The sequence below is a fragment of the Mustela lutreola genome, chromosome 10 (genome assembly GCF_030435805.1).
Source record: "Mustela lutreola isolate mMusLut2 chromosome 10, mMusLut2.pri, whole genome shotgun sequence".
NCBI lineage: Eukaryota > Metazoa > Chordata > Mammalia > Carnivora > Mustelidae > Mustela > Mustela lutreola.
In genome coordinates this window covers 107,976,612-107,996,982 of record NC_081299.1, presented here as the reverse complement: position 1 = coordinate 107,996,982, position 20,371 = coordinate 107,976,612, and positions in this window count along the sequence as shown.

Here is a 20,371-nt window from a genome sequence, read left to right as displayed (position 1 = left end):
AAGACTGGTAAGTGAGCACTTTGGGAGCATGTCTCTATGCCTAACTATAAAATACCTCCTTTTGACTGTTGCTTCAGGTTAAAAGAGTCAAAAAGAAGAGGTGGAACTCATGAAGGACTCTCCTGCCTCCCTGCCAAGCCCAAGGTGGAGCCACATTCTGGAGGCATCAGTTTAGTTCAGTGTAATTGAGAGAAATTCAATCTAGGAAAAGAATATCAGTATTTAGGGTCATTAGTTCATTCAGAAGCATATTTTGAGACCCTACCTCATATAGGACACCAAGCTAGTCATTGGGTTGCAAGTATGAAGAAGACATAGTCTCTGCCCTCAAGGAGTTCATAATCTTATGCAGGGTGTAGACATGCAACAACCACCTAGAATATGAGGTAATGATTCCAATCCAGGTGTTCCCAAATTGCTGTGGAATGACAGATGGGGGAGTAACCCATTCTTCTCAGGAAGGTCATGGACCATCTCTCAAGATATGCTGCTGAAGCAGGGCCTTGTTTGTTAGATTCTTCCATTCCTCACTGTATTCTTAGTGCTTTGCACAATGTTGGACATGTAGAAGTATTCAACAAATTATCTGTTGATCATATATTCTAATGGTGTTGGTAACTATTGGTAGCCTAGACTTTCAATGGAATGGGAAAGAATGTGGAACATGTGTAGGGAAGGCCACATGAGAAAGGCCTCAAATGCCATGCTAAAGAATTTGGAGATCATCTGGCACCTCACCAAGAGGAACAGAAGGGCTTGAAAAACTTTTTAAAAAAGATTTTTATTTTTTTATTTGAGAGAGAGAGAGAGAGCAAGAGCACAAGTAGGGGACAAGTGGGAGAGAGAGGCTGCACTGAGCGTGGAGCCTGATGAGAGATTCACAACCAGATGAGAGATTCATAACCAGATCATGACCTGAGTTGAAATCAAGAGACAGATGCTTAAGTGACTGAGCCACCCAGGTGCCCCTTGAAAATTAAAAAAAAATATATTTATTGTACATAAACAATGAATCTTGGAACACTGCATCAAAAGCTAATGATGTATTTTATGGGGATTAACATAACACAATAAAAAAGATTTATTTATCTTTATTTGTTTTGTAAATATTTATTTATTTTTAGGGGGAAGAGATAGGAAGAGGGGGGAAGAGGGATATATATAGAGAGAATCCCAAGCAGACTCCCTGATGAGCCTGGAGTCTGATGCAGGACCTGATCTTATGACGCTGAAGTCATGACCTGAGCTGAAACCAGGAGTCAGATGTTCAACTGACTGAGCCACCCAGGTGCCTTAGGACTTGAAATGTTTTAAAAATTAAATTAAGCCAGAGTCTGTTGAATAGATAATATATTCCCATGATTCAAAATTTAAAAGACATAAAAGGATATACAGAGATGTATTGCACTCCTACCCTTGTCTGTCATTGCTGAGTTTTATTTACCCTAGGCAATCAGTGATACTCTTATATCTGTAGCCTTCCAGAGGTAATCTATTGACATCCAGGCAAATATTTACATGTAAATGTTTTACAATTTCCCTCTACAAATTATGGAATATATACTTTTCTGGAACTTACTTTTCTCACTTAATACTATCTTTTGGAGATTGTACTAACATGTAAAGAATGTCTTCATTCCTTTATGCTGATTAGTATTCCATCATGTGGGTGTACCGTAATTTATTTAACCAGTCCTCTATTAATGGACTCAAAAAATTTTTTTTAAATTTTTTATTTTTTATAAACATATATTTTTATCCCCAGGGGTACAGGTCTGTGAATCACCAGGTTTACACACTTCACAGCACTCACCAAAGCACATACCCTCCGCAATGTCCATAATCCCACCCCCTTCTCCCAACCCCCCTCCCCCCAGCAACCCTCAGTTTGTTTTGTGAGATTAAGAGTCACTTATGGTTTGTCTCCCTCCCAATTTTTTTTAAAGCAAGTAGTGCAGGATCAGATTTCTGTTCAGGAAAATAACTGTAAAATCAATATGAATATTGGGCTGAAATGGGAGAGGTTATACATAATGAGGTCCTGGTGGTCCTTCTGGAGGGCATGGAAAATATGAGAGATTTTGGAAGGTCCTATTGATGCATCAGGGTGGGTGTGGGGGTGGGTCCAGTTGGAGTTGAGGGGCAGGGGCACCACAGAAGAAGCAGACATTCGTCATGTGGGAGTCTGAGGTAAGATGGCTGGCAGCAGCTAGCAGCCCTGTAGGCATTGGATTGGGGAGACTGGCAAGAACAGTAAGACCTAATTCATGAGGGCTGAAAGCACCTAAAATTAGGCAGAACACCAGTTACTATAGCCAGGGTTCAAGGATCAGAGCATGATTAGTGGCAGTGGAAATGTGATGTTGTGGATGTAGAGACACTTATGCCTAAATAATTTTTGCCTAAGCTCAGAAACTGTCCCAGTTGACTGGGGTCAGGGAGTGTCCTTTCATTTTGTTCTGCTTTCCTTGGCAGAAGCACACCTCTGCCCCCACCCAAACACCCCTTATAGGAATCTTCACACTAGATGGTTGTTTTCTGGTCCCCTATTGCTTGCCTCTTGGTAGTTTACCATTTTTTTTTCTTTCTTTCTTTTTTTAAATTTCTTTTCAATGTAACGGATTTTATTTTTTATGCACCACAGTGCTTCATGCAATATGTGCCCTCCATAATACCTACCACCAGGCTCCCCCAACCTCCCACCCCCAGCCCCTTCAAAGCCCTCAGATTGTTTTTCAGAGTCCACAGTCTCTCATGGTTCATCTCCCCCTCCAATTTCCCTCAACTCCCTTCTCCTCTCCATCTCCCCATCCTCCGTGTTATCCCTTATGCTCCACAAATAAGTGAAATCATATGATAATTGGTTCTCTCTGCTTGACTTATTTCATTCACCATAATATCTTCCAGTCCCATCCATGTTGATACTAAAGTTGGGTATTCATCCTTTTTAAAAATTTTTTTTTATTTTTTATAAACATATATTTTTATCCCCAGGGGTACAGGTCTGTGAATCGCCAGGTTTACACACTTCACAGCACTCACCATAACACATACCCTCCCCAATGTCCATAACCCCACCCCCTTTCTCCCAATCCTCCTCCCTCCAGCAGCCCTCAGTTTGTTTTGTGAGATTAAGAGTCATTTTTTGTTTGTCTCCCTCCCAATCCCATCTTGTTTCATTTATTCTTCTCCTACCCCCTTAACCCCCCATGTTGCATCTCCACTTCCTCATATCAGGGAGATCATATGATAGTTGTCTTTCTCTGCTTGACTTATTTCACTAAGCAGGGTATTCATCCTTTTTGATGGAGGCATAACACTCCATAGTGTATATGGAGTATACATCTTCCTTATCCATTCATCCATTGAAGGTCATCTTGGTTCTTTCCACAGTTTGGTGACTGTGGCCATTGCTGCTATGAACATTGGGGTACAGATGGCCCTTCTTTTCACTACATCTGTATCTTTGGGGTAAATACTCAATAGTGCAATTGCAGTGTCAGGGAAGCTCTATTTTTAATTTCTTTTTTTTTTTTTTAAAGATTTTATTTATTTATTTGACAGAGAGAGATCACAAGTAGGCAGACAGGGGTAGAGAGGGGGAAGCAGGCTCTCTGAGGAGCAGAGAGCCTGATGCGGGGCTCCATCCCATGACCCTTATATCATGACCTGAGCTGAAGGCAGAGACTTAACCCACTGAGCCACCCAGGTGCCCCTATTTTTAATTTCATATGGAATCTCCATACTGTTTTCCAAAGTGGCTGCACCAACTTGTATTCCCACCAACGGTGTAAGAGAATTCCCCTTTCTCCACCTCCTTTCCAATACATGTTATTTCCTGTCTTGTTAATTTTGGCCATTCTAACTGACGTAAAGTGGTATCTCAATGTAGTTTTGATTTGAATCTCCCTGATGGCTAATGATGATGAACATTTTTTCACATGTCTTTTTTTAAACTTTTTTTTTTTTTTTTATTTGACAGAGAGAGTGAGATCACAAGTAGGCAGAGAGGCAGGCAGAGAGAGAGAGAGGAGGAAGCAGGCTCCCCGCTGAGCAGAGAGCCCGATGCGGGACTCGATCCGAGGACCCTGAGACCATGACCTGAGCCGAAGGCAGCGGCCCAACCCACTGAGCCACCCAGGTGCCCCTCACATGTCTTTTTTAAAAAAATTAGATTAATTTATTTATTTTCAGAAAAGCAATATTCATTATTTTTTCACCACATCCAGTGCTCCGTGCAATCCGTGCCCTCTATAATACCCACCACCTGGTACCCCAACCTCGCACCCCCCCGCCACTTCAAACCCCTCAGATTGTTTTTCAGAGTCCATAGTCTCTCATGATTTACCTCCCATTCCAATTTACCTCAACTCCCTTCTCATATATCTCCCCTTCCAATTTACCCCAACTCTCTTTTCACATGTCTTTTAGCCATTTGTATGTCTTCACTGGAGAAGTGTTTGTTCATGTTCATGTCTTTTGCCCATTTTTTTGACATGATTATCTGTTTTGTGTGTGTTGAGTTTGAGAAGTTCATTATAAATCCTGGATATCAGCCTTACGTCTGTACTGTCATTTGCAAATATCTTCTCCCATTCTGTGGGTTGCCTCTTTGTTTTGTTGACTGTTTCCTTTGCTGTGCAGAAGCTTTTGATTTTGATGAAGTCCCAAAAGTTCATTTTCGCTTTTGTTTCCTTTGCCTTTGGGGACATATCTTGAAAGAAGTTGCTGTGGCTGATATCGAAGAGGTTACTGCCTATGTTCTCCTCTAGGATTCTGATGGATTCCTGTCTCACATTGAGGTCTTTTATCAATTTTGAGTTTATCTTTGTGTACAGTGTAAGAGAATGGTTGAGTTTCATTCTTCTACATATAGCTGTCCAATTTTCTCAGCACCATTTATTGAAGAGAGTGTCTTTTTTCCACTGTATATATATATATTTTTATTTTTTTAAAAGGTTTTTTTAAAAAAAATTTTAAATTAATTTTTTATTTTTTATAAACATATATTTTTATCCCCAGGGGTACAGGTTTTAAAAGATTTTATTTATTTATTTGATAGGCAGAGATCACAAGGAGGCAGAGAGGCAGGCAGAGAGAGAAGAGGAAGCAGGCTCCCCACTGAGCAGAGAGCCCGATATGGGGCTTGATCCCAGGACCCTGGGACCATGACCTGAGCCGAAACCAGAGGCTTTAACCCACTGAGCCACCCAGGCACCCCTCCACTGTATATTTTTTCCGGCTTTGTCGAAGATTAGTTGACCGTAGAGTTGAGGGTCCACATCTGGGCTCTCTACTCTGCTCCATTGGTCTATGTGTCTGTTTTAATGCCAATACCATGCTGTCTTGGTGATCACAGCTTTGTAGTAAAGCTTGAAATCAGGCAATGTGATGCCACCAGTTTTGCTTTTCTTTTTCAAAATTTTCTTAGCAATTCGGGGTCTCTTCTGATTCCATACAAATTTTAGGATTATTTGCTTCAGCTCCTTGAAAAATACCGGTGGAATTTTGATCAGAATGGGATTGAAAATAAATATTGCTCTAGGCAGTATAGACATTTTAACAATGTTCATTCCTCTGATCCAAGAGCATGGAATGGTCTTCTATCTTTTTGTGTCTTCTTCAATTTCTTTCACGAGTGTTCTGTAGTTCCTTAAGTGCAGATCCTTTATCTCTTTGGTTAGGTTTATTCCCAGGTATCTTATGGTTCTTGGTGCTATAGTAAATGGAATCGATTCTCTAATTTCCCTTTCTGTGTTTTCATTGTTAGCGTATAAGAAAGCAACTGACTTCTGTACATTGACTTTGTATCCTGCCATATTACTGAGTTGCTGTATGAATTCTAGTAGTTCGGGGGTGGAGTCTTTCGGGTTTTCCATATAAAGTATCATGTCATCTGTGAAGAGAGAGAGTTTGACTTCTTTATTGCCAATTTGGATACCTTTGATTTCTCTCTGTTGTCTGATTGCTGTTGCTAGGACTTCTAATACTATGTTGAACAAGAGTGGTGAGAGTGGGCATCCCTGTCGTGTTCCTGATCTCAACAGGAAGGCTGTGAGCTTTTTCCCATTGAGGATGATATTTGCTGTTGGTTTTTCATAGATAGATTTTATGAAGTTGAGGAATGTTCCCTCCATCCCTATACTTTGAAGTGTTTTAATCAGGAACAGATGCTGGATTTTGTCAAATGCATTTTCTGCATCAACTGAGAGGACCACGTGGTTCTTCTTTCTTCTCATATTAATTTGTTCGATCATATTGATTGATTTGTGAATATTGAACCATGCTTGCAACCCAGGGATGAATCCCACCTGGTCATGGTGGATAATCTTTTTAATGTGCTGTTGGATCCTATTTGCTAGGATCTGTTAAGAATCCTAGCATCCATATTCATCAGGGGTATTGGTCTGAAATTCTCCTTGTTGGTGTGGTCTTTGCCTGGTTTGGGAATCAAGGTAATTCTGGCTTCATAAAAAGAGTCTGGAAGTTTTCCTCCTGCTTCAGTTTTTTGAAACAGCTTCAGGAGAATAGGTGTTATTTCTTCTTTGAAAGTTTAGTAGAATTCCCCAGGGAATCCGTCAGGTCCTGGGCTCTTATTTTTTGGGAGGTTTTTGATCACTGCTTCAATCTCATTAATAGATATAGGTCTATTCATGTTGTCAATTTCTTCCTGGTTCAATTTTGGAAGTTTATAGTTTTCCAGGAATGCATCCATTTCATCTAGGTTGCTTAACTTATTGGCATATAACTGTTGATAATAACTTCTGATGATTGTTTGTATTTCCTTGGTGTTAGTTGTGATCTCTCCCTTTTCATTCATAATTTTATTAATTTGGGTCTACTGTATTTTCTTTTGGATTAGTTTGCCCAATGGTTTATCAGTCTTATTGATTCTTTCAAAAAACCAGCTTCTAGTTTCATTGATGCATTCTACTCTATCTCATTAATCTCTGCTCTCATCTTGATTATTTCCCGTCTTGTGTGTGGAGTTGGCTTGATTGGTTGTTGATTCTCCAGTTCTTTAAGGTGTAAAGACAGCTGGTGTATTCTGGATTTTTCAGTTTTTTTGAGGGAGGCTTGGATGGCTATGTATTTCCCCCTTAGAACCTCCACTGCAGTATCCCATAGGTATTGGACCGATGTGTCTCCATTCTCATTGGTTTCCATGAATTGTTTAAGTTCTTCTTTGATTTCCTGGTTAATCCAAGCATTCTTAAGCAAGGTGGTCTTTAGCTTCCAGGTGTTTGTGTTCCTTCCAAAATTTTTCTTGTGGTTGAACTCCAGTTTCAAAGCATTGTGATCTGAGAATATGGAGGGAATAATCTCAATATTTGGGTATCAGTTGAGCTCTGATTTGTGACCCAGTATGTCATCTATTCTGCAGAATGTTCCGTGTGCCTTCGAGAAGAATGAGTTTTCTGTTGTTTTAGGTGGAATGTTCTGTATACATCTATGAGGTCCATCTGTTCCAATGTGTCTTTCAGTGCTCTTGTTTCTTTATTGATTTTCTGCTTGGATGATCTGTCTATTACTGAGAGTGGCATGTTATGATCCCCTACTATTAATGTATTCATATCAATATGACTCTTTATCTTGATTAACAGTTGTCTTATGTAGTTGGCTGCTCCCATATTGGGCATAAATATTTACAAATTTTAGATCTTCTTGGTGCATAGTCCCTCTAAGAATTATATAATGTCCTTCTGTATCTCTGATGACAGTCTTTAGTGTAAAATCTAATTTATAGGATAGGAGAATCACTACCCCAGCCTTCTTTTGAGGCCTATTGGCATGAAAGATGCTTCTCCATCCCTTCACTTTTGGTCTGGGTGTATGCATAGGTTCAAAATGGGTCTCTTGTAGACAACATATGGATGGGTCCTGTCATTTTATCCAATCTGCAACCATGTGCCATTTTTTGGGAGCATTAGGCCATTCCCGTTGAGAATCATTTTTGAGAGATATGTTTTTATTGACATTGTGTTACCTGTGAAATCTGTTTCTATAGATTGTCTCCATATATTTTTGTTCAATGATATTCTTAGTTTTTTTGCTCTTTTACAGAACCCCCCCTTAATATTTCATGCAGTGTTGGCTTGGTGGTCACATATTCTTTTTTTAAAAAAAATTTTATTTATTTTCAGCATAACAGTATTCATTATTTTTTCACCACACCCAGTGCTCCATGCAATCTGTTCCTTCTATAATACCCACCACCTGGTACCCCAACCTCCCACCTCCCTGCCACTTCAAACCCCTCAGATTGTTTTTCAGAGTCCATAGTCTCTTATGATTCACCTCTTGGAAGCTCTTTATCTTGACATCCATTTTGAATGTCAGTCTTGCTGGATAAAGTATTCTTGGCTATATGTTCTTCTCATTTAGTGCTCTGAATATGTCTTGCCAGCCCTTTCTGGCTTGCCAGGTTTCTGTGGACAGGTCTGACGTTATTCTGATGGGCTTTCTTCTGTGCATAATGAATCTTTTCCCCTTAGCTACTTTCAGCGCTTTCTGTCGGAAATTATGATTCATCATTTTTATAATCACGTGTCTCAAGGTTTTTCTAGAGTCTATGTACTTAGGGATAGACCTTTCTACCTCTAGGACATGAATTCTAGTTCCATTCTCCATAATGGAAATATTTTCATGGAGAATTAGTCAACTATATCCTGTAATCTTCTTTATTTCTCCTCCCCCTTAGGGATTCTAATAATTCTGACATTGGAATGTACCATGGCATCATTTATTTCCCTAATTCTGTTTACATGGCTTCTAAGCTGTTTTTTCTAGGCCTCCTCCTGATTCTTTTTCTCTGTTTGTCCTCTAGTTTACTAATTCTATCTTCTGACTCAGTTACCCTAGCTGTTAGAAATATTAGATTGGAACTCATTGATAACCTTGTTAACATCTTCCCTGGTGGCTTTCACTTCTGCCCTAATTGATTCCATGTTATCATTAATGGTTTTCTCCAGCCTAGCCATTGCATGGATAATTGTTTGCCTGAATTCCCTTTCTGACATACTGTTTATGTGCATATCAATAGCTCTGATGGAGAAGGCACAGTCTCTGCATTTTTCCTCTGTTGGGCAATCTTCCTCCTAGTCATTTTGGTGAGAGATGGCTGAACGGATGTGTAGTTGTATGTATTGACCATGGTATAGGCAAGGTGCACCCTGGAGCGCTTCTAAGAAATCGAGAGTCCCCACAAAAAAGAAAGAAAAAAGAAAAAAAGAGAGATAGAGAGAGGAAAAAAAAATAGAGAGAAGACCCAGCCCAAATTTGTCCAAAGGTAAGATTTACAGAAGTATACAAACAAAAACAGATAAAAAAAAGACTGACAAAAATAAATGACAAGAAAAAAAAAAAAAGAACCCAGTCAAAATGAACCCCAAGTATAAGTTTTATATCCTACCAGAACAAAAACAAAGGCACAGAAACACTGACAGAAGAAAAAGATGCGCGGGTGGTTATAAATCCTCAGTGTGGGTGAGGAATGTTGTTTTCATTCTTCCTGGGTGTATCTTGATATCTTTGTTAAAGGACTCAATTTTCCTGAGGTAAAGGGGAATAAATTTGGTTTATATATAGGGGTACTATTGATTGGGGAAAGAGGATTACCTTGAAGCTTATCTCTATAGGAATATTAAAAAAATAGAAAAGAAAAAAACCCGCAAAACACAGGTATCAAAAAAGTTCAAGTTAAAAGCTTAGTATTATGGAATTTGTTGTATGGAACCTCTCATTGTGATGGTAAATAGGTTAAAAAATTTGAAAAAAATTAAAAAGAATGAGAAGAGTTGGAATAATGTAAAAATAAATATTGTTTCTATGAAGTATACAAGTTTTAGGGCAATACTGGGAGCTTAATATCTTATTTTTCCCCTGCTATTGGGGATTTACAGTTTTATGGGGATCCTGGGATGGTTGTCCTCTTGTTTTTTCTTTTTTTTTTCTTTTTTTTTTTTTTGGCTGGCTTTCTTGGAGAGAGACTTGCCACGTGGTTTTTCAGGCAGTCTTTCTAGAGGTGAGTCCTGCCCCCTATGAAGAGGCTGGGCTCTGAGGAAATGTTTTTCAGGCTTCTGTTCTCTGGATTTTTTTTTCCCTTCCATTGGTGGCTTTTGGTGGTTCTTTAGAGATTTAGAGAAGAGCAAACTGCACCCATGCCTCCTCTGTCTCAGAGAGAAGCCTCAGTCTATTCCCCTCTGGATGCTCCAGAGCACATAAACTCCCCCTCTGCCACCCTCCACCAGCAGAGCACATCCTCAGCCCTAATCTCAGGGGTTGTAGGAGCTCCTGCTTGTGCCCTAGTGCTACTAAAATTGCAAGTTGTATTAGTCCAGAGAGCTGCCTTCCAAAGGCTGTCTTTGCTGCCATTGTCTGGGCAGGTCCAGACTGCCAGAGAGATCCCAACCAGAGATAGAGCACTGAGATTTTCCTGTCCCTAGGGGCTGGGAGTATTCAGACCCTTCACCAGTCCTAGAGAGCACCAGCTAGCACCTGCACGGACCTCTCTCATGGGAGGGTGTGGAGCGCGAGTTAGACCCTGGTTTCACAACGCACGTGTAGAGTGCAAAACGCTGTGGTTCTAGAGAGTGCTGGCTGGCATCCACACCAGAATCTCTCATGCGTACCACCATGAAGATGCTCTTGTGTGCTGGTGGCTCAGGGACCACTGCCTGGGTGCTTTGCTGTGCTCTCTCTGGCAGGGCGGTGGCGGTGGCCATCCTGGGTCTGTGGCCTTAAGCCCATGGCCATAACTGCCTGATTCCATCAATTTCCCCTTAACATCTTTTGCTCTTTTTGAGTGCCTTTTTTTTAAATTTTTTATTTTTTATAAACATATATTTTTATACCCAGGGGTACAGGTCTGTGAATCGCCAGGTTTACACACTTCACAGCACTCACCAAAGCACATACCCTCCCCAATGTCCATAGCCCCACCCCCTTCTCCCCCCCCCCCCAGCAACCCTCAGTTTGTTTTGTGAGATTAAGAGTCACTTATGGTTTGTCTCCCTCCCCATCCCTCTTCTCCTACCCACTTAAGCCCCCATGTTGCATCACCACTTCCTCATATCAGGGAGATCATATGAGTGCTTTTAACCAGACTCCAAGTTAATGCTGGTCCTGGATCACAGGGCACTCTTGTATTGAGGTATTACTTTCCAATGGGTTGCTTCTGGTGGCTCCCTTCCCCTTTTGTTTATCTTCTGATATCAGTCCAATGTTCCCACTCTGCTTTACCTGTCCACTGGCATCTTCTGCCCCCATAGACATCCAGAAGTGTATAATCCTACATCTCAGGCTGATTTCATGTGTGTTCAGGGTGATCTGGTAGATAATCAGCTCATTTCAGGGGACCAGTTGAAACAGTATCTCCTACTTCTCCACCATCTTGTCCCCCCTTCTCAGGGGAATTCTACCAAACATTTAGAGAAGAATTAATATCTATTCTGAAACTTTCAAAAAAGAGAGACGCAATTAAAACTTCCAAACACATTTTATGAGGCCAGCATTACCTTGATCCCCAAACCAGAAAAAAAACCCATCAAAAAGGAGAATTACAGACCAATAACCCTGATGAACGTGGATACAAAAATTCTCACCAAAGTAGTAGCCAGTAAGATACAACAGTGCATTGAAAGTACTATTCACCATAACCAAGTGGGATTTATTCCTGGGCTACAAGGATGGCTCAGCATCTACAGATCAGTCAGTGTGAAACAATACATTAATAAAAGAAAGAAGAAGAACCATATGATGCTCTCAATAGATGCTGAAAAAGCATTCAACAAAGTTCAATATCCTCTCCTTATCAAAATGCTTCACAGTGTAGGGATAGAGAATACATACCTCAATATCATAAAAGCCATCTATAAAAAAACCCCACAGTGAATATCATTCTCAATGGGGAAAAACTGAGAGCTTTTCCCCTAAGGTCAGGAACATGGCAGGGATGTCCCCTATCCCCACTGCTATTTAACATAGTACCAGAAGTCCTAGCCTCAGCAACAAGACAACAAAAAGAAACAAAAGGCATCTGAACCAGCAAAGAAGTCGAACTCTCAGTTTTGCCCATGATATGGTACTTTATGTGGAAACCCCAAAAAACTCCCCTCCAGAACTTCTAGAACTCATACAGGAATCCAGTTAAGTCTCAGGATATAAAATCAATGCACAGAAATGCACAGAATGCCTGTACCCCTGGGGATAAAAATATATGTTTATAAAAAATAAAAAAATAAAAAAAAAAAAGAAATGCACAGAATGCACAGCAATGCACAGAAAAGCACAGTTGCATTTCTATACACCAACAACAGGACAGAAGAAAGAAAAATTAAGTACTTGATTCCATTTACAATTGTACCCAAAACCTTAAGATTTCTAGGAATAAATCTAATGAAAGGGGCAAAAAAATCTGCACTCGGAAAACTATAGAATACTCATGAAAGAAATTGAGGAAAACACAAAGAAATGGAAAACGTTCCATGCTCATGGATTGGAAGAACACATATTGTGAAAATGTCTATGCTACCTAGAACAATCTACACATTTAATGGAATCTCTATCAAAATAGCATCAACTTTTTTCAAAGGAATAAGTCAAGCAGAGAAAGTCAATTATCATATGGTTTCACCTACTTGTGGAACATAAGGAATAACATGGAGGACATTAGGAGAAGGAAAGGAAAAGTGAAGTGGTAACTGGGAGAAATTGGAGGGGAGCTGAACTATGAGAGACTGTGGACTCCGAGAAACAAATTGAGGATTTTAGAGGGGAGGGGGTGGGGGGATGGGTGAGCCTGGTGGTAGGTATTAAGGAGGGCATGTATTGTATGCAGCACTGGGTGTTATACATAAACAATGAATCTTGGACCACTACATCAAAAACTAATGACATATTGTATGGTGACTAACAGAACACAATAAAAAAAAAAAAAGAAATGGAACAAATAATCCTAAAATTTATATGGAACAAGAAAAGACCCCAAATAGCCAGAGGAATGTTGAAAAAGAAAGCCAAAGCTGGTGGCATCACAATTCCAAACTTCAAGCTTTTTTCCAAAGCTGTAATCATCAAGACAGTATAGTACTGGCACAAACACAGACACATAGATAAAATGGAATAGAATAGAGAGTCCAGAAATGGACCATTAACTCTATGGTCAAATGATCTTTGACAAAGCAGGAAAGAATGTCCAATGGAAAAAAGACAGTCTCTTCAATAAGTGGTGTTGGGAAAATTGGACAGCCACATGAAGAGGAATGAAACTTGACCATTTCCTTACACCACACACACAAGAGTAGACTCAAAATAGATGAAAGACCTCAGTATGAGATAGGAATCCATCAAATTCCTTGAGGAGAACACAGGGAGCAACCTCTTATACCTCAGTCATAGCAACTTCTTCCTAGAAACATTGCCAAAGGCAAGGGAAGCAATGGCAAAGATGAACTATTGGGACTTCATCAAGATAAAAAGCTTTCGCCCAGCAAAGGAAACAGTCAAAAAACCCAAAAGACAACCAACAGAATGGGAGAAGATATTTGCAAATGACATAGCAGATAAACGGCTAGTACCCCAAATCTATAAAGAACTCATCAAACTCAACACCTAAAGAACAAATAATCCAATCAAGAAATGGATAGAAAACATGAACAGACATTTCTGCAAAGAAGACATCTAAATGGCTGACAGACACATGAAAAAGTGCTCAACATAATTCAGCACCAGGGAAATACAAATCAAAACCACAGTGAGACAGCAGCTCACACCCATCAGAATGGCTAAAATAAGTCAGGAAATGATGGATGCAAGGTTGCGGAGAAAGGGGAAGAACTCTACTACACTGTTGGTGGTGATGTAAGCTGGTGCATTCACTCTGGAAAACAGTATGGAGGTTCCTCAAAAAGTTGAAAATAGAGCTATCCTATGACTCAGCAATTGCACTAAAGATACAAATATAGTGATGCGAAGGGGCACGTGCACCCCAATGTTTATAGCAGCAATGTCCACAATAGCCAAATTGTGGAAAGAGCCCAGACGTCCATCTGCAGATGCATGGATAAAGAAGATGAGATATATATACACAATTGAATATTATGCAGCCATAAAAAAACCCCCAAATCTTTAAAAAAAGAAAACACCTTTCAGAAAGTGGTTGTTTTTCTGTTTCCAGAATTGCTGTTCTTCTTCTCTTCGATCTGCCGATGGATTTTCAGGTGTTTGCAATCTTTAGATAAGCTATCTAGCTGATCTCTGGCTAGCTGAAGCAGTCTCAGCCTGCTACTTCTCCGCCATCTTGACTCCTCCCCAAGGTAGCATAGACAACTTAATAGTATTTGTTCTTCCAATCTGTTAGCATGGAATGTTCTTTCACTTCTTTGTGTATTCCCCAATTTCTCCCCTAAGTGTTCTATAGTTTTTGGAGTACAGACCATTTACCTCTTTGGTTAGGTTTGTTCCTAGGTATCTTATGGTTTTTGGTGCAGTTGTAAAGGGGATTGATTCCTTTATTTCTCTTTCTTCTCCCTTATTGTTACTGTATAGAAATGCAACTGATTTCTGTGCTTTGATTTTATATCCCACTTTGTTGAATTCCTGTATGAGTTCTAGCAATTTTTAGGTGGAATCTTTCAGGTTTTTACATAGAGTATCATGTTGTCTGTGAATAGGGGAAGTTTGACATTTTCTTTGCTGATTTCAATCAATGCATTTTATTTTTGTGTTATCTGATTGCTGAGGCTAGGACTTCCAGTACTATGTTGAAAAACAGTGGTGGAAATGGACATCCCTGTCATGTTCCTGAACTTAGGGTAAAAGCTCTCATCTTTTTCCTATTGAGGATGATATTCACTGTGGGTTTTTGGATATGGCTTTTATAACATGGAGATATATTTCCTCTATCCATACACAGTGGAGAGTTTTTGTCAAGAAAGGATGCTGTATTTTGTTAAAGCTTTTTCTGCATCAATTGAGAGAATTATATGGTTCTTGTCCTTTCTTTAATTAATGTGGTATGTCATGTTGATTGATTTGTGGATGTTGAACCACCCTTGTATTCCAGTAATAAATCCCATCTGGTCATGGTGAATACTACTTTTAATGTACTGTTGAATCCTATTAGCTAGTGTCTTGGGAAGAATTTTGCATCCATGTTCATCAAGGCTATTGGTCTGTAATTCTCTTTTTTGTTGCTGTCTTTCTCTGGTTTCAGGATCAAGGTAATGCTGGTCTCATAGAAAGAGTTTGGAAGTTTTCCTTCCATTTCTATTTATTGATAAGTTTCAGAAAAATAAATACTAATTCTTCTTTAAATGTTTGATAGAATTCTCTTGGGAAGCTATACAGCTATGGACTCTTATTTGTTGGGAGATTTATTATTACTGATTCTATTTTTTGCTGGTTATGGGTCTGTTTAGGTTTTCTATTTCTTCCTGTCTCAGTTTTGATAGTTTATATATTTCTTGGAATGCATCCATTTCTTCCAAACTGCATATTTCAATGGCATAAAGTTGCTCATAATATTGTATTGTAATTGTATTTCTTTGGTGTTGGTTGTCATTCTCCTCCTTCATTCATGATTTTATTTATTTGGATCCTTTCTCTTTTCTTTTGCATAAGTATGGCTAGGGGTTTATCAATCTTATTAATTCTATCAATGAACTGTTTCCTAGTTCCATTGACTTCTTCTACTATTCTTTGATTTCTTTGTCATTGATTTTTGCTCTAATCTTAATTATTTTTATTCTCCTGTTGGATTTAGTCTTGATTTCCTATTATTTTTCCAGCTCATTTAGGTATAAGATTAGGTTGTGTACTCAAGTCTTTTCTAGTTTCTTTTTTTAAAAAATTAAATTAATTTATTTATTTTCATAAAAACAGTATTCATTTTTTTTCCACCACACCCAGTGCTCCATGCAATCCGTGCCCTCTATAATACCCACCACCTGGTACCCCAACCCCCACCCCCCGCCACTTCAAACCCCTCAGATTGATTTTTAGAGCCCATAGTATCTCATGATTCACCTCCCCTTCCAATTTACCCCAACTCCCTTCTCCTCTCTAACACCCCTTGTCCTCCATGATATTTGTTATGCTTCACAAATAAGTGAAACCATATGATAATTGACTCTCCCTGCTTGACTTGTTTCACTCAGAATAATCTCTTCCAGTCCTGTCCATGTTGCTACAAAAGTTGGGTATTCATCTTTTCTGATGGAGGCATAATACTCCATAGAGTATATGGACCACATCTTCCTTATCCATTCATCCGTTGAAGGGCATCTTGGTTCTTTCCATAGTTTGGCGACCGTGGCCATTGCTGCTATAAACATTGGGGTACAGATGGCCCTTCTTCTCACGACATCTGTATCTTTGGGGTAAATACCCAGGAGTGAAATTACAGGGTCATAGGGAAGTTCTATTTTTAATTTCCTGAGGAATCTCCACACTGTTCTCCAAAGAGGCTGCACCAACTTGCATTCCCACCAACAGTGTAAGAGGGTTCTCCTTTCTCCACATCCTCTCCAACACATGTTGTTTCCTGTTTTGTTAATTTTGGCCATTCTAACTGGTGTAATGTGATATCTCAATGTGGTTTTAATTTGAATCTCCCTGAGGGCTAATGATGATGAACATTTTTTCATGTGTCTCATAGCCATTTATATGTCTTGATTGGAGAAGTGTCTGTTCATATCTTCTGCCCATTTTTTGATATGTTTGCCTGTTTCATGTGTGTTGAGTTTGAGGAGTTCATTATAGATCCTGGATATCAACCTTTTGTCTGTACTGTCCATTTGCAAATATCTTCTCCCATTCCGTGGGTCGCCTCTTTGTTTTTTTGACTGTTTTCCTTTGCTGTGCAGAAGCTTTTGATTTTGATAAAGTCCCAAAAGTTCTAGTTTCTTGAGGAAGGCCTGTATTGCTATATCCTTCCCTTTTAGAACCATCTGTTCTGTATTCCAAAGGTTCTGAATTGTCATTTTTTCATTTTCATTTTTTCCCAGTATTTTAAAAAATTCTTTTATTTCCTGGTTGGCCATTCACTCTTTAGTAGGATGCTCTTTAACCTTCTTGTATTTGTGTTACTTCCATATTTTCTCTTGTTATTGTGATCAAGTTTGGAGACATTGTGGTCTGAAAATATACATGGTGTAATCTCAGTCTTTTTGTACCAATTGAGGCCTGATTTGATACTCAGTGTGTGATCTACTCTGAAGAATGTTCCATGTGCAGCCTAGAAAGAATGTGTATTCTGTTACATTAGAATGAAATGTTTTGAGTATGTCTCTGAAGTCCATGTGGCCCAGCGTCTCATTCAAAACCCTTGTTTCTTGTTGCTCTTCTGCTTGGATGACCTGTTCATTGTAGTGAAAGGGGTGTTAAAGTTCCCTACTTATATATTATTATCAATGAGTTTCTTTATGTTATTAATTGGGTTTATATATTTGGGTTTGCCATGTTGGGGGTAAAAATATTTTCAATTGTTAAATTTTGTTGGATAGACCCCTTTATTAGGATTAGTGTCCTTCCTCATCTTTCATTCAAGTTTGCTCTAAGGATGGCTACTCCAGATTTCTTCTGATGTCTATTGGCATGGTAAATGATTTTCTACTCCCTCAGTTTCAATATGGAGAAGACTTTGGGTCTAAAATGAGTCTCTTATAAAGAGCATATGGATGGGTCTTTTTTTTTTTTTTTAATCCATTCTAATACCCTGTCTTTTGACTGGAGAATTTAATCCATTTACAATCAGAGTAATTATTGAAAGATAGGAATTTTGTGCCATTGTATTACCTTAAAGTCATTTTTCCTGTAGATCATCTCTCTCCCTTTCTGGTTTTTGTCATTTTTCACTCTCTCTCCACTCAAAGGCTCCCCTTTAATATTTCTTGCAGGGCTGGTTTAGTGTTCACAAATTCCTTTAGTTTTTGTTTGTCTTGGCAACTCTTTTTCTCTCGTTCTATTCTGAATGAGAGTCTTCTTGGACTAAATGTTCTTGGCTGAACATTTTCCCCCTCGTTTTGCACATTGAATATATCATACCAGTCCTTTCTGGCTTGCCACGTCTCTGTGGACAGGTTCACTATTGTGTCTACCCTTGTAGTTTAAGGACCTTTTGTCCTAAACTGCTTTCAGGATTTTTTTCTTTATCTTTGAAATTTGCAAACTGCACTCTATATGTCGACCTGTTTTTATTGATTTTTGAGGGGGGTTCATGTGCTTCCTGGACTTGAATGCCTGTTTCCTTCTCCAGATTAGGGAAGTTCTCAGCTATAATTTGTTCAAATAAATCTTGTTCTCCTCTTTCCCATTCCTCATTTTCTGGGACCTCTATTATCTAGGTGTTATTTTGCTTCATGGAATTGGAAAGTTCTCTAAATCTCCATTGATGATCCAAAATTTTTCTTTCTTCTTCTCAGCTTCCTTGTTTTCCATCTTTTTGTCATCTATATCATGGACTCACTCTTCTGCCTTGTTTATCCTTGTTTTTATAGCTTCCATTTGGGACTACATCTTAGTAAGAGTATTTTTAATTTTAACCTGACTAGATCTTGGTACTTTTATTTCTATGGTGAGGGATTCTCTAGTGTTTTCCATGCTTTTTCAAAGCAAGCTAGAATCTTTACAATAGTTGTTTTGAATTCTAGTTCAGACATCTTTCTTATGTCTGTATTGATTTAATCTGTGATAGTTATTACCACCTCCTGTTCTTTCCTTTGGGGTGAATTTCTCCATCTCACCAGTTTGTCCAGAATAGAATAGAAGAAAGAAAGAGAAAAAAACAATAACAACAATGACAAAAGAAAAAAAATCAGAAATAAAAATAGAACAAAACAAGAAAAAAATAGACAAGTAACAAAATAGAACAAAACAAAAACCTAGATTCTGTGTGTTTTGGACTGTTTGTTGAAAGAAACTGGATCCAAAAATAAGAAAGAATGGATCAGTGGGTTCTCACCAGACTTCTTTTGTTCTATCCCTGCCAGGAATATGGTTGCATGACTATGTAGTGGTTCACAGTGGTTCTGGCAAAACAGAACAGAAAGCCAACATCTAGACTCTCTGTTTTCAGCCTGCTTCTCCACTCTTGTGTCTGGGAACTCTGCTGCACTCAGGCACCTCCATTCTTCCTGTGACCCTGGGGATCCTGAGACTATCCTGTCCTACCTGGGATTCTGCTACACTTTGCTACCTGAGCACCTTTCAGCCAGGGATGTGCCCCACTGTAGCAAAATATCATAAAAGTTCTGATTCTGTGCTCTGCTTCTTATATGCTGCTCTGTGGTAGCCTCCTTAAACAGACTCCATCTCCTCCACCATATCCTCAGATATATCACCCCAGATTCAAGTCTCCTACCTTCCAAAAAATGGTTGCTTTTCTATTTGTAGAATGCAGCCTTTCTTTTCTCATATCTCCAATTGATTTCACAGGTGTTCAAAATGATTTGATAACTATCTAGCTGCATTCGAGGGGCTAGACAAACTTAGGGTGCCCTACTCCTCTGCCATCATACATAAATCAATTAATTTCAGTTTAGTCTGATTTGTTCAAATAAAATAAAAGAGAGACATCTTTTTAAAGTGCTTTTTATAAAAATCAGAGTTAGAAGACTTTGATTCTAATTGCTATTTGGTTTGGATCATTTTGGTGACAGACTCATCTGCAGAATTTGAACACTGACCTAGATATTCTCTAGTGTGCATTCTGGTCTGATATTATGGAGAAGGAAAACTTGGATATGAATCTCCTACAGTGATATTCTTTCTAAAGGTAAAATCCTGTAGATGTTTCTACTACTCTTCATTCATTTCTTCATTCACCTGCCAACATCATGAACTGTATGCATTTTCTTTCCAGGGTGGGGATTTTCTTTATTGTTTTTCTTTGTCAAGATATTTCAGCATAAATACTTGCTTTCTGACTTTCATTGGAAAACAACTCCTAGTGTCTTTGGAAGAGGGACCTGTGGCTAGTAATTTCTGTTTACTAATCTTGGTTTGATTAGCCTAATAGCCCCTTGGGTTTGGGTAATACTTATGTTGCTATTAATGATTGAGCTAAGCCTTCCTTTATCCTGAATGTGACTGGATGGGACAACGATTATGTTGTTTAAATTCTTACTTTATTGGACTCATTATTCCTTTTGCATGGTGTAAACTGCCTTTTGGTCATATAGTTTTCCAATGATATAAGAAAAACATGTAATTTTGGCCATGGGGAAGTAAGTCTTCTGGGGTCTTTGAGAAACAAGCATAAAAAAGACAAACTATGACATGCTCAACTGTTTATTTTGAATATTTATGTATTTCAGTTTTTTGATTTTAATAAATCCAGATTAACTTAGAACTCCATTAGAAGGAAGTAGAG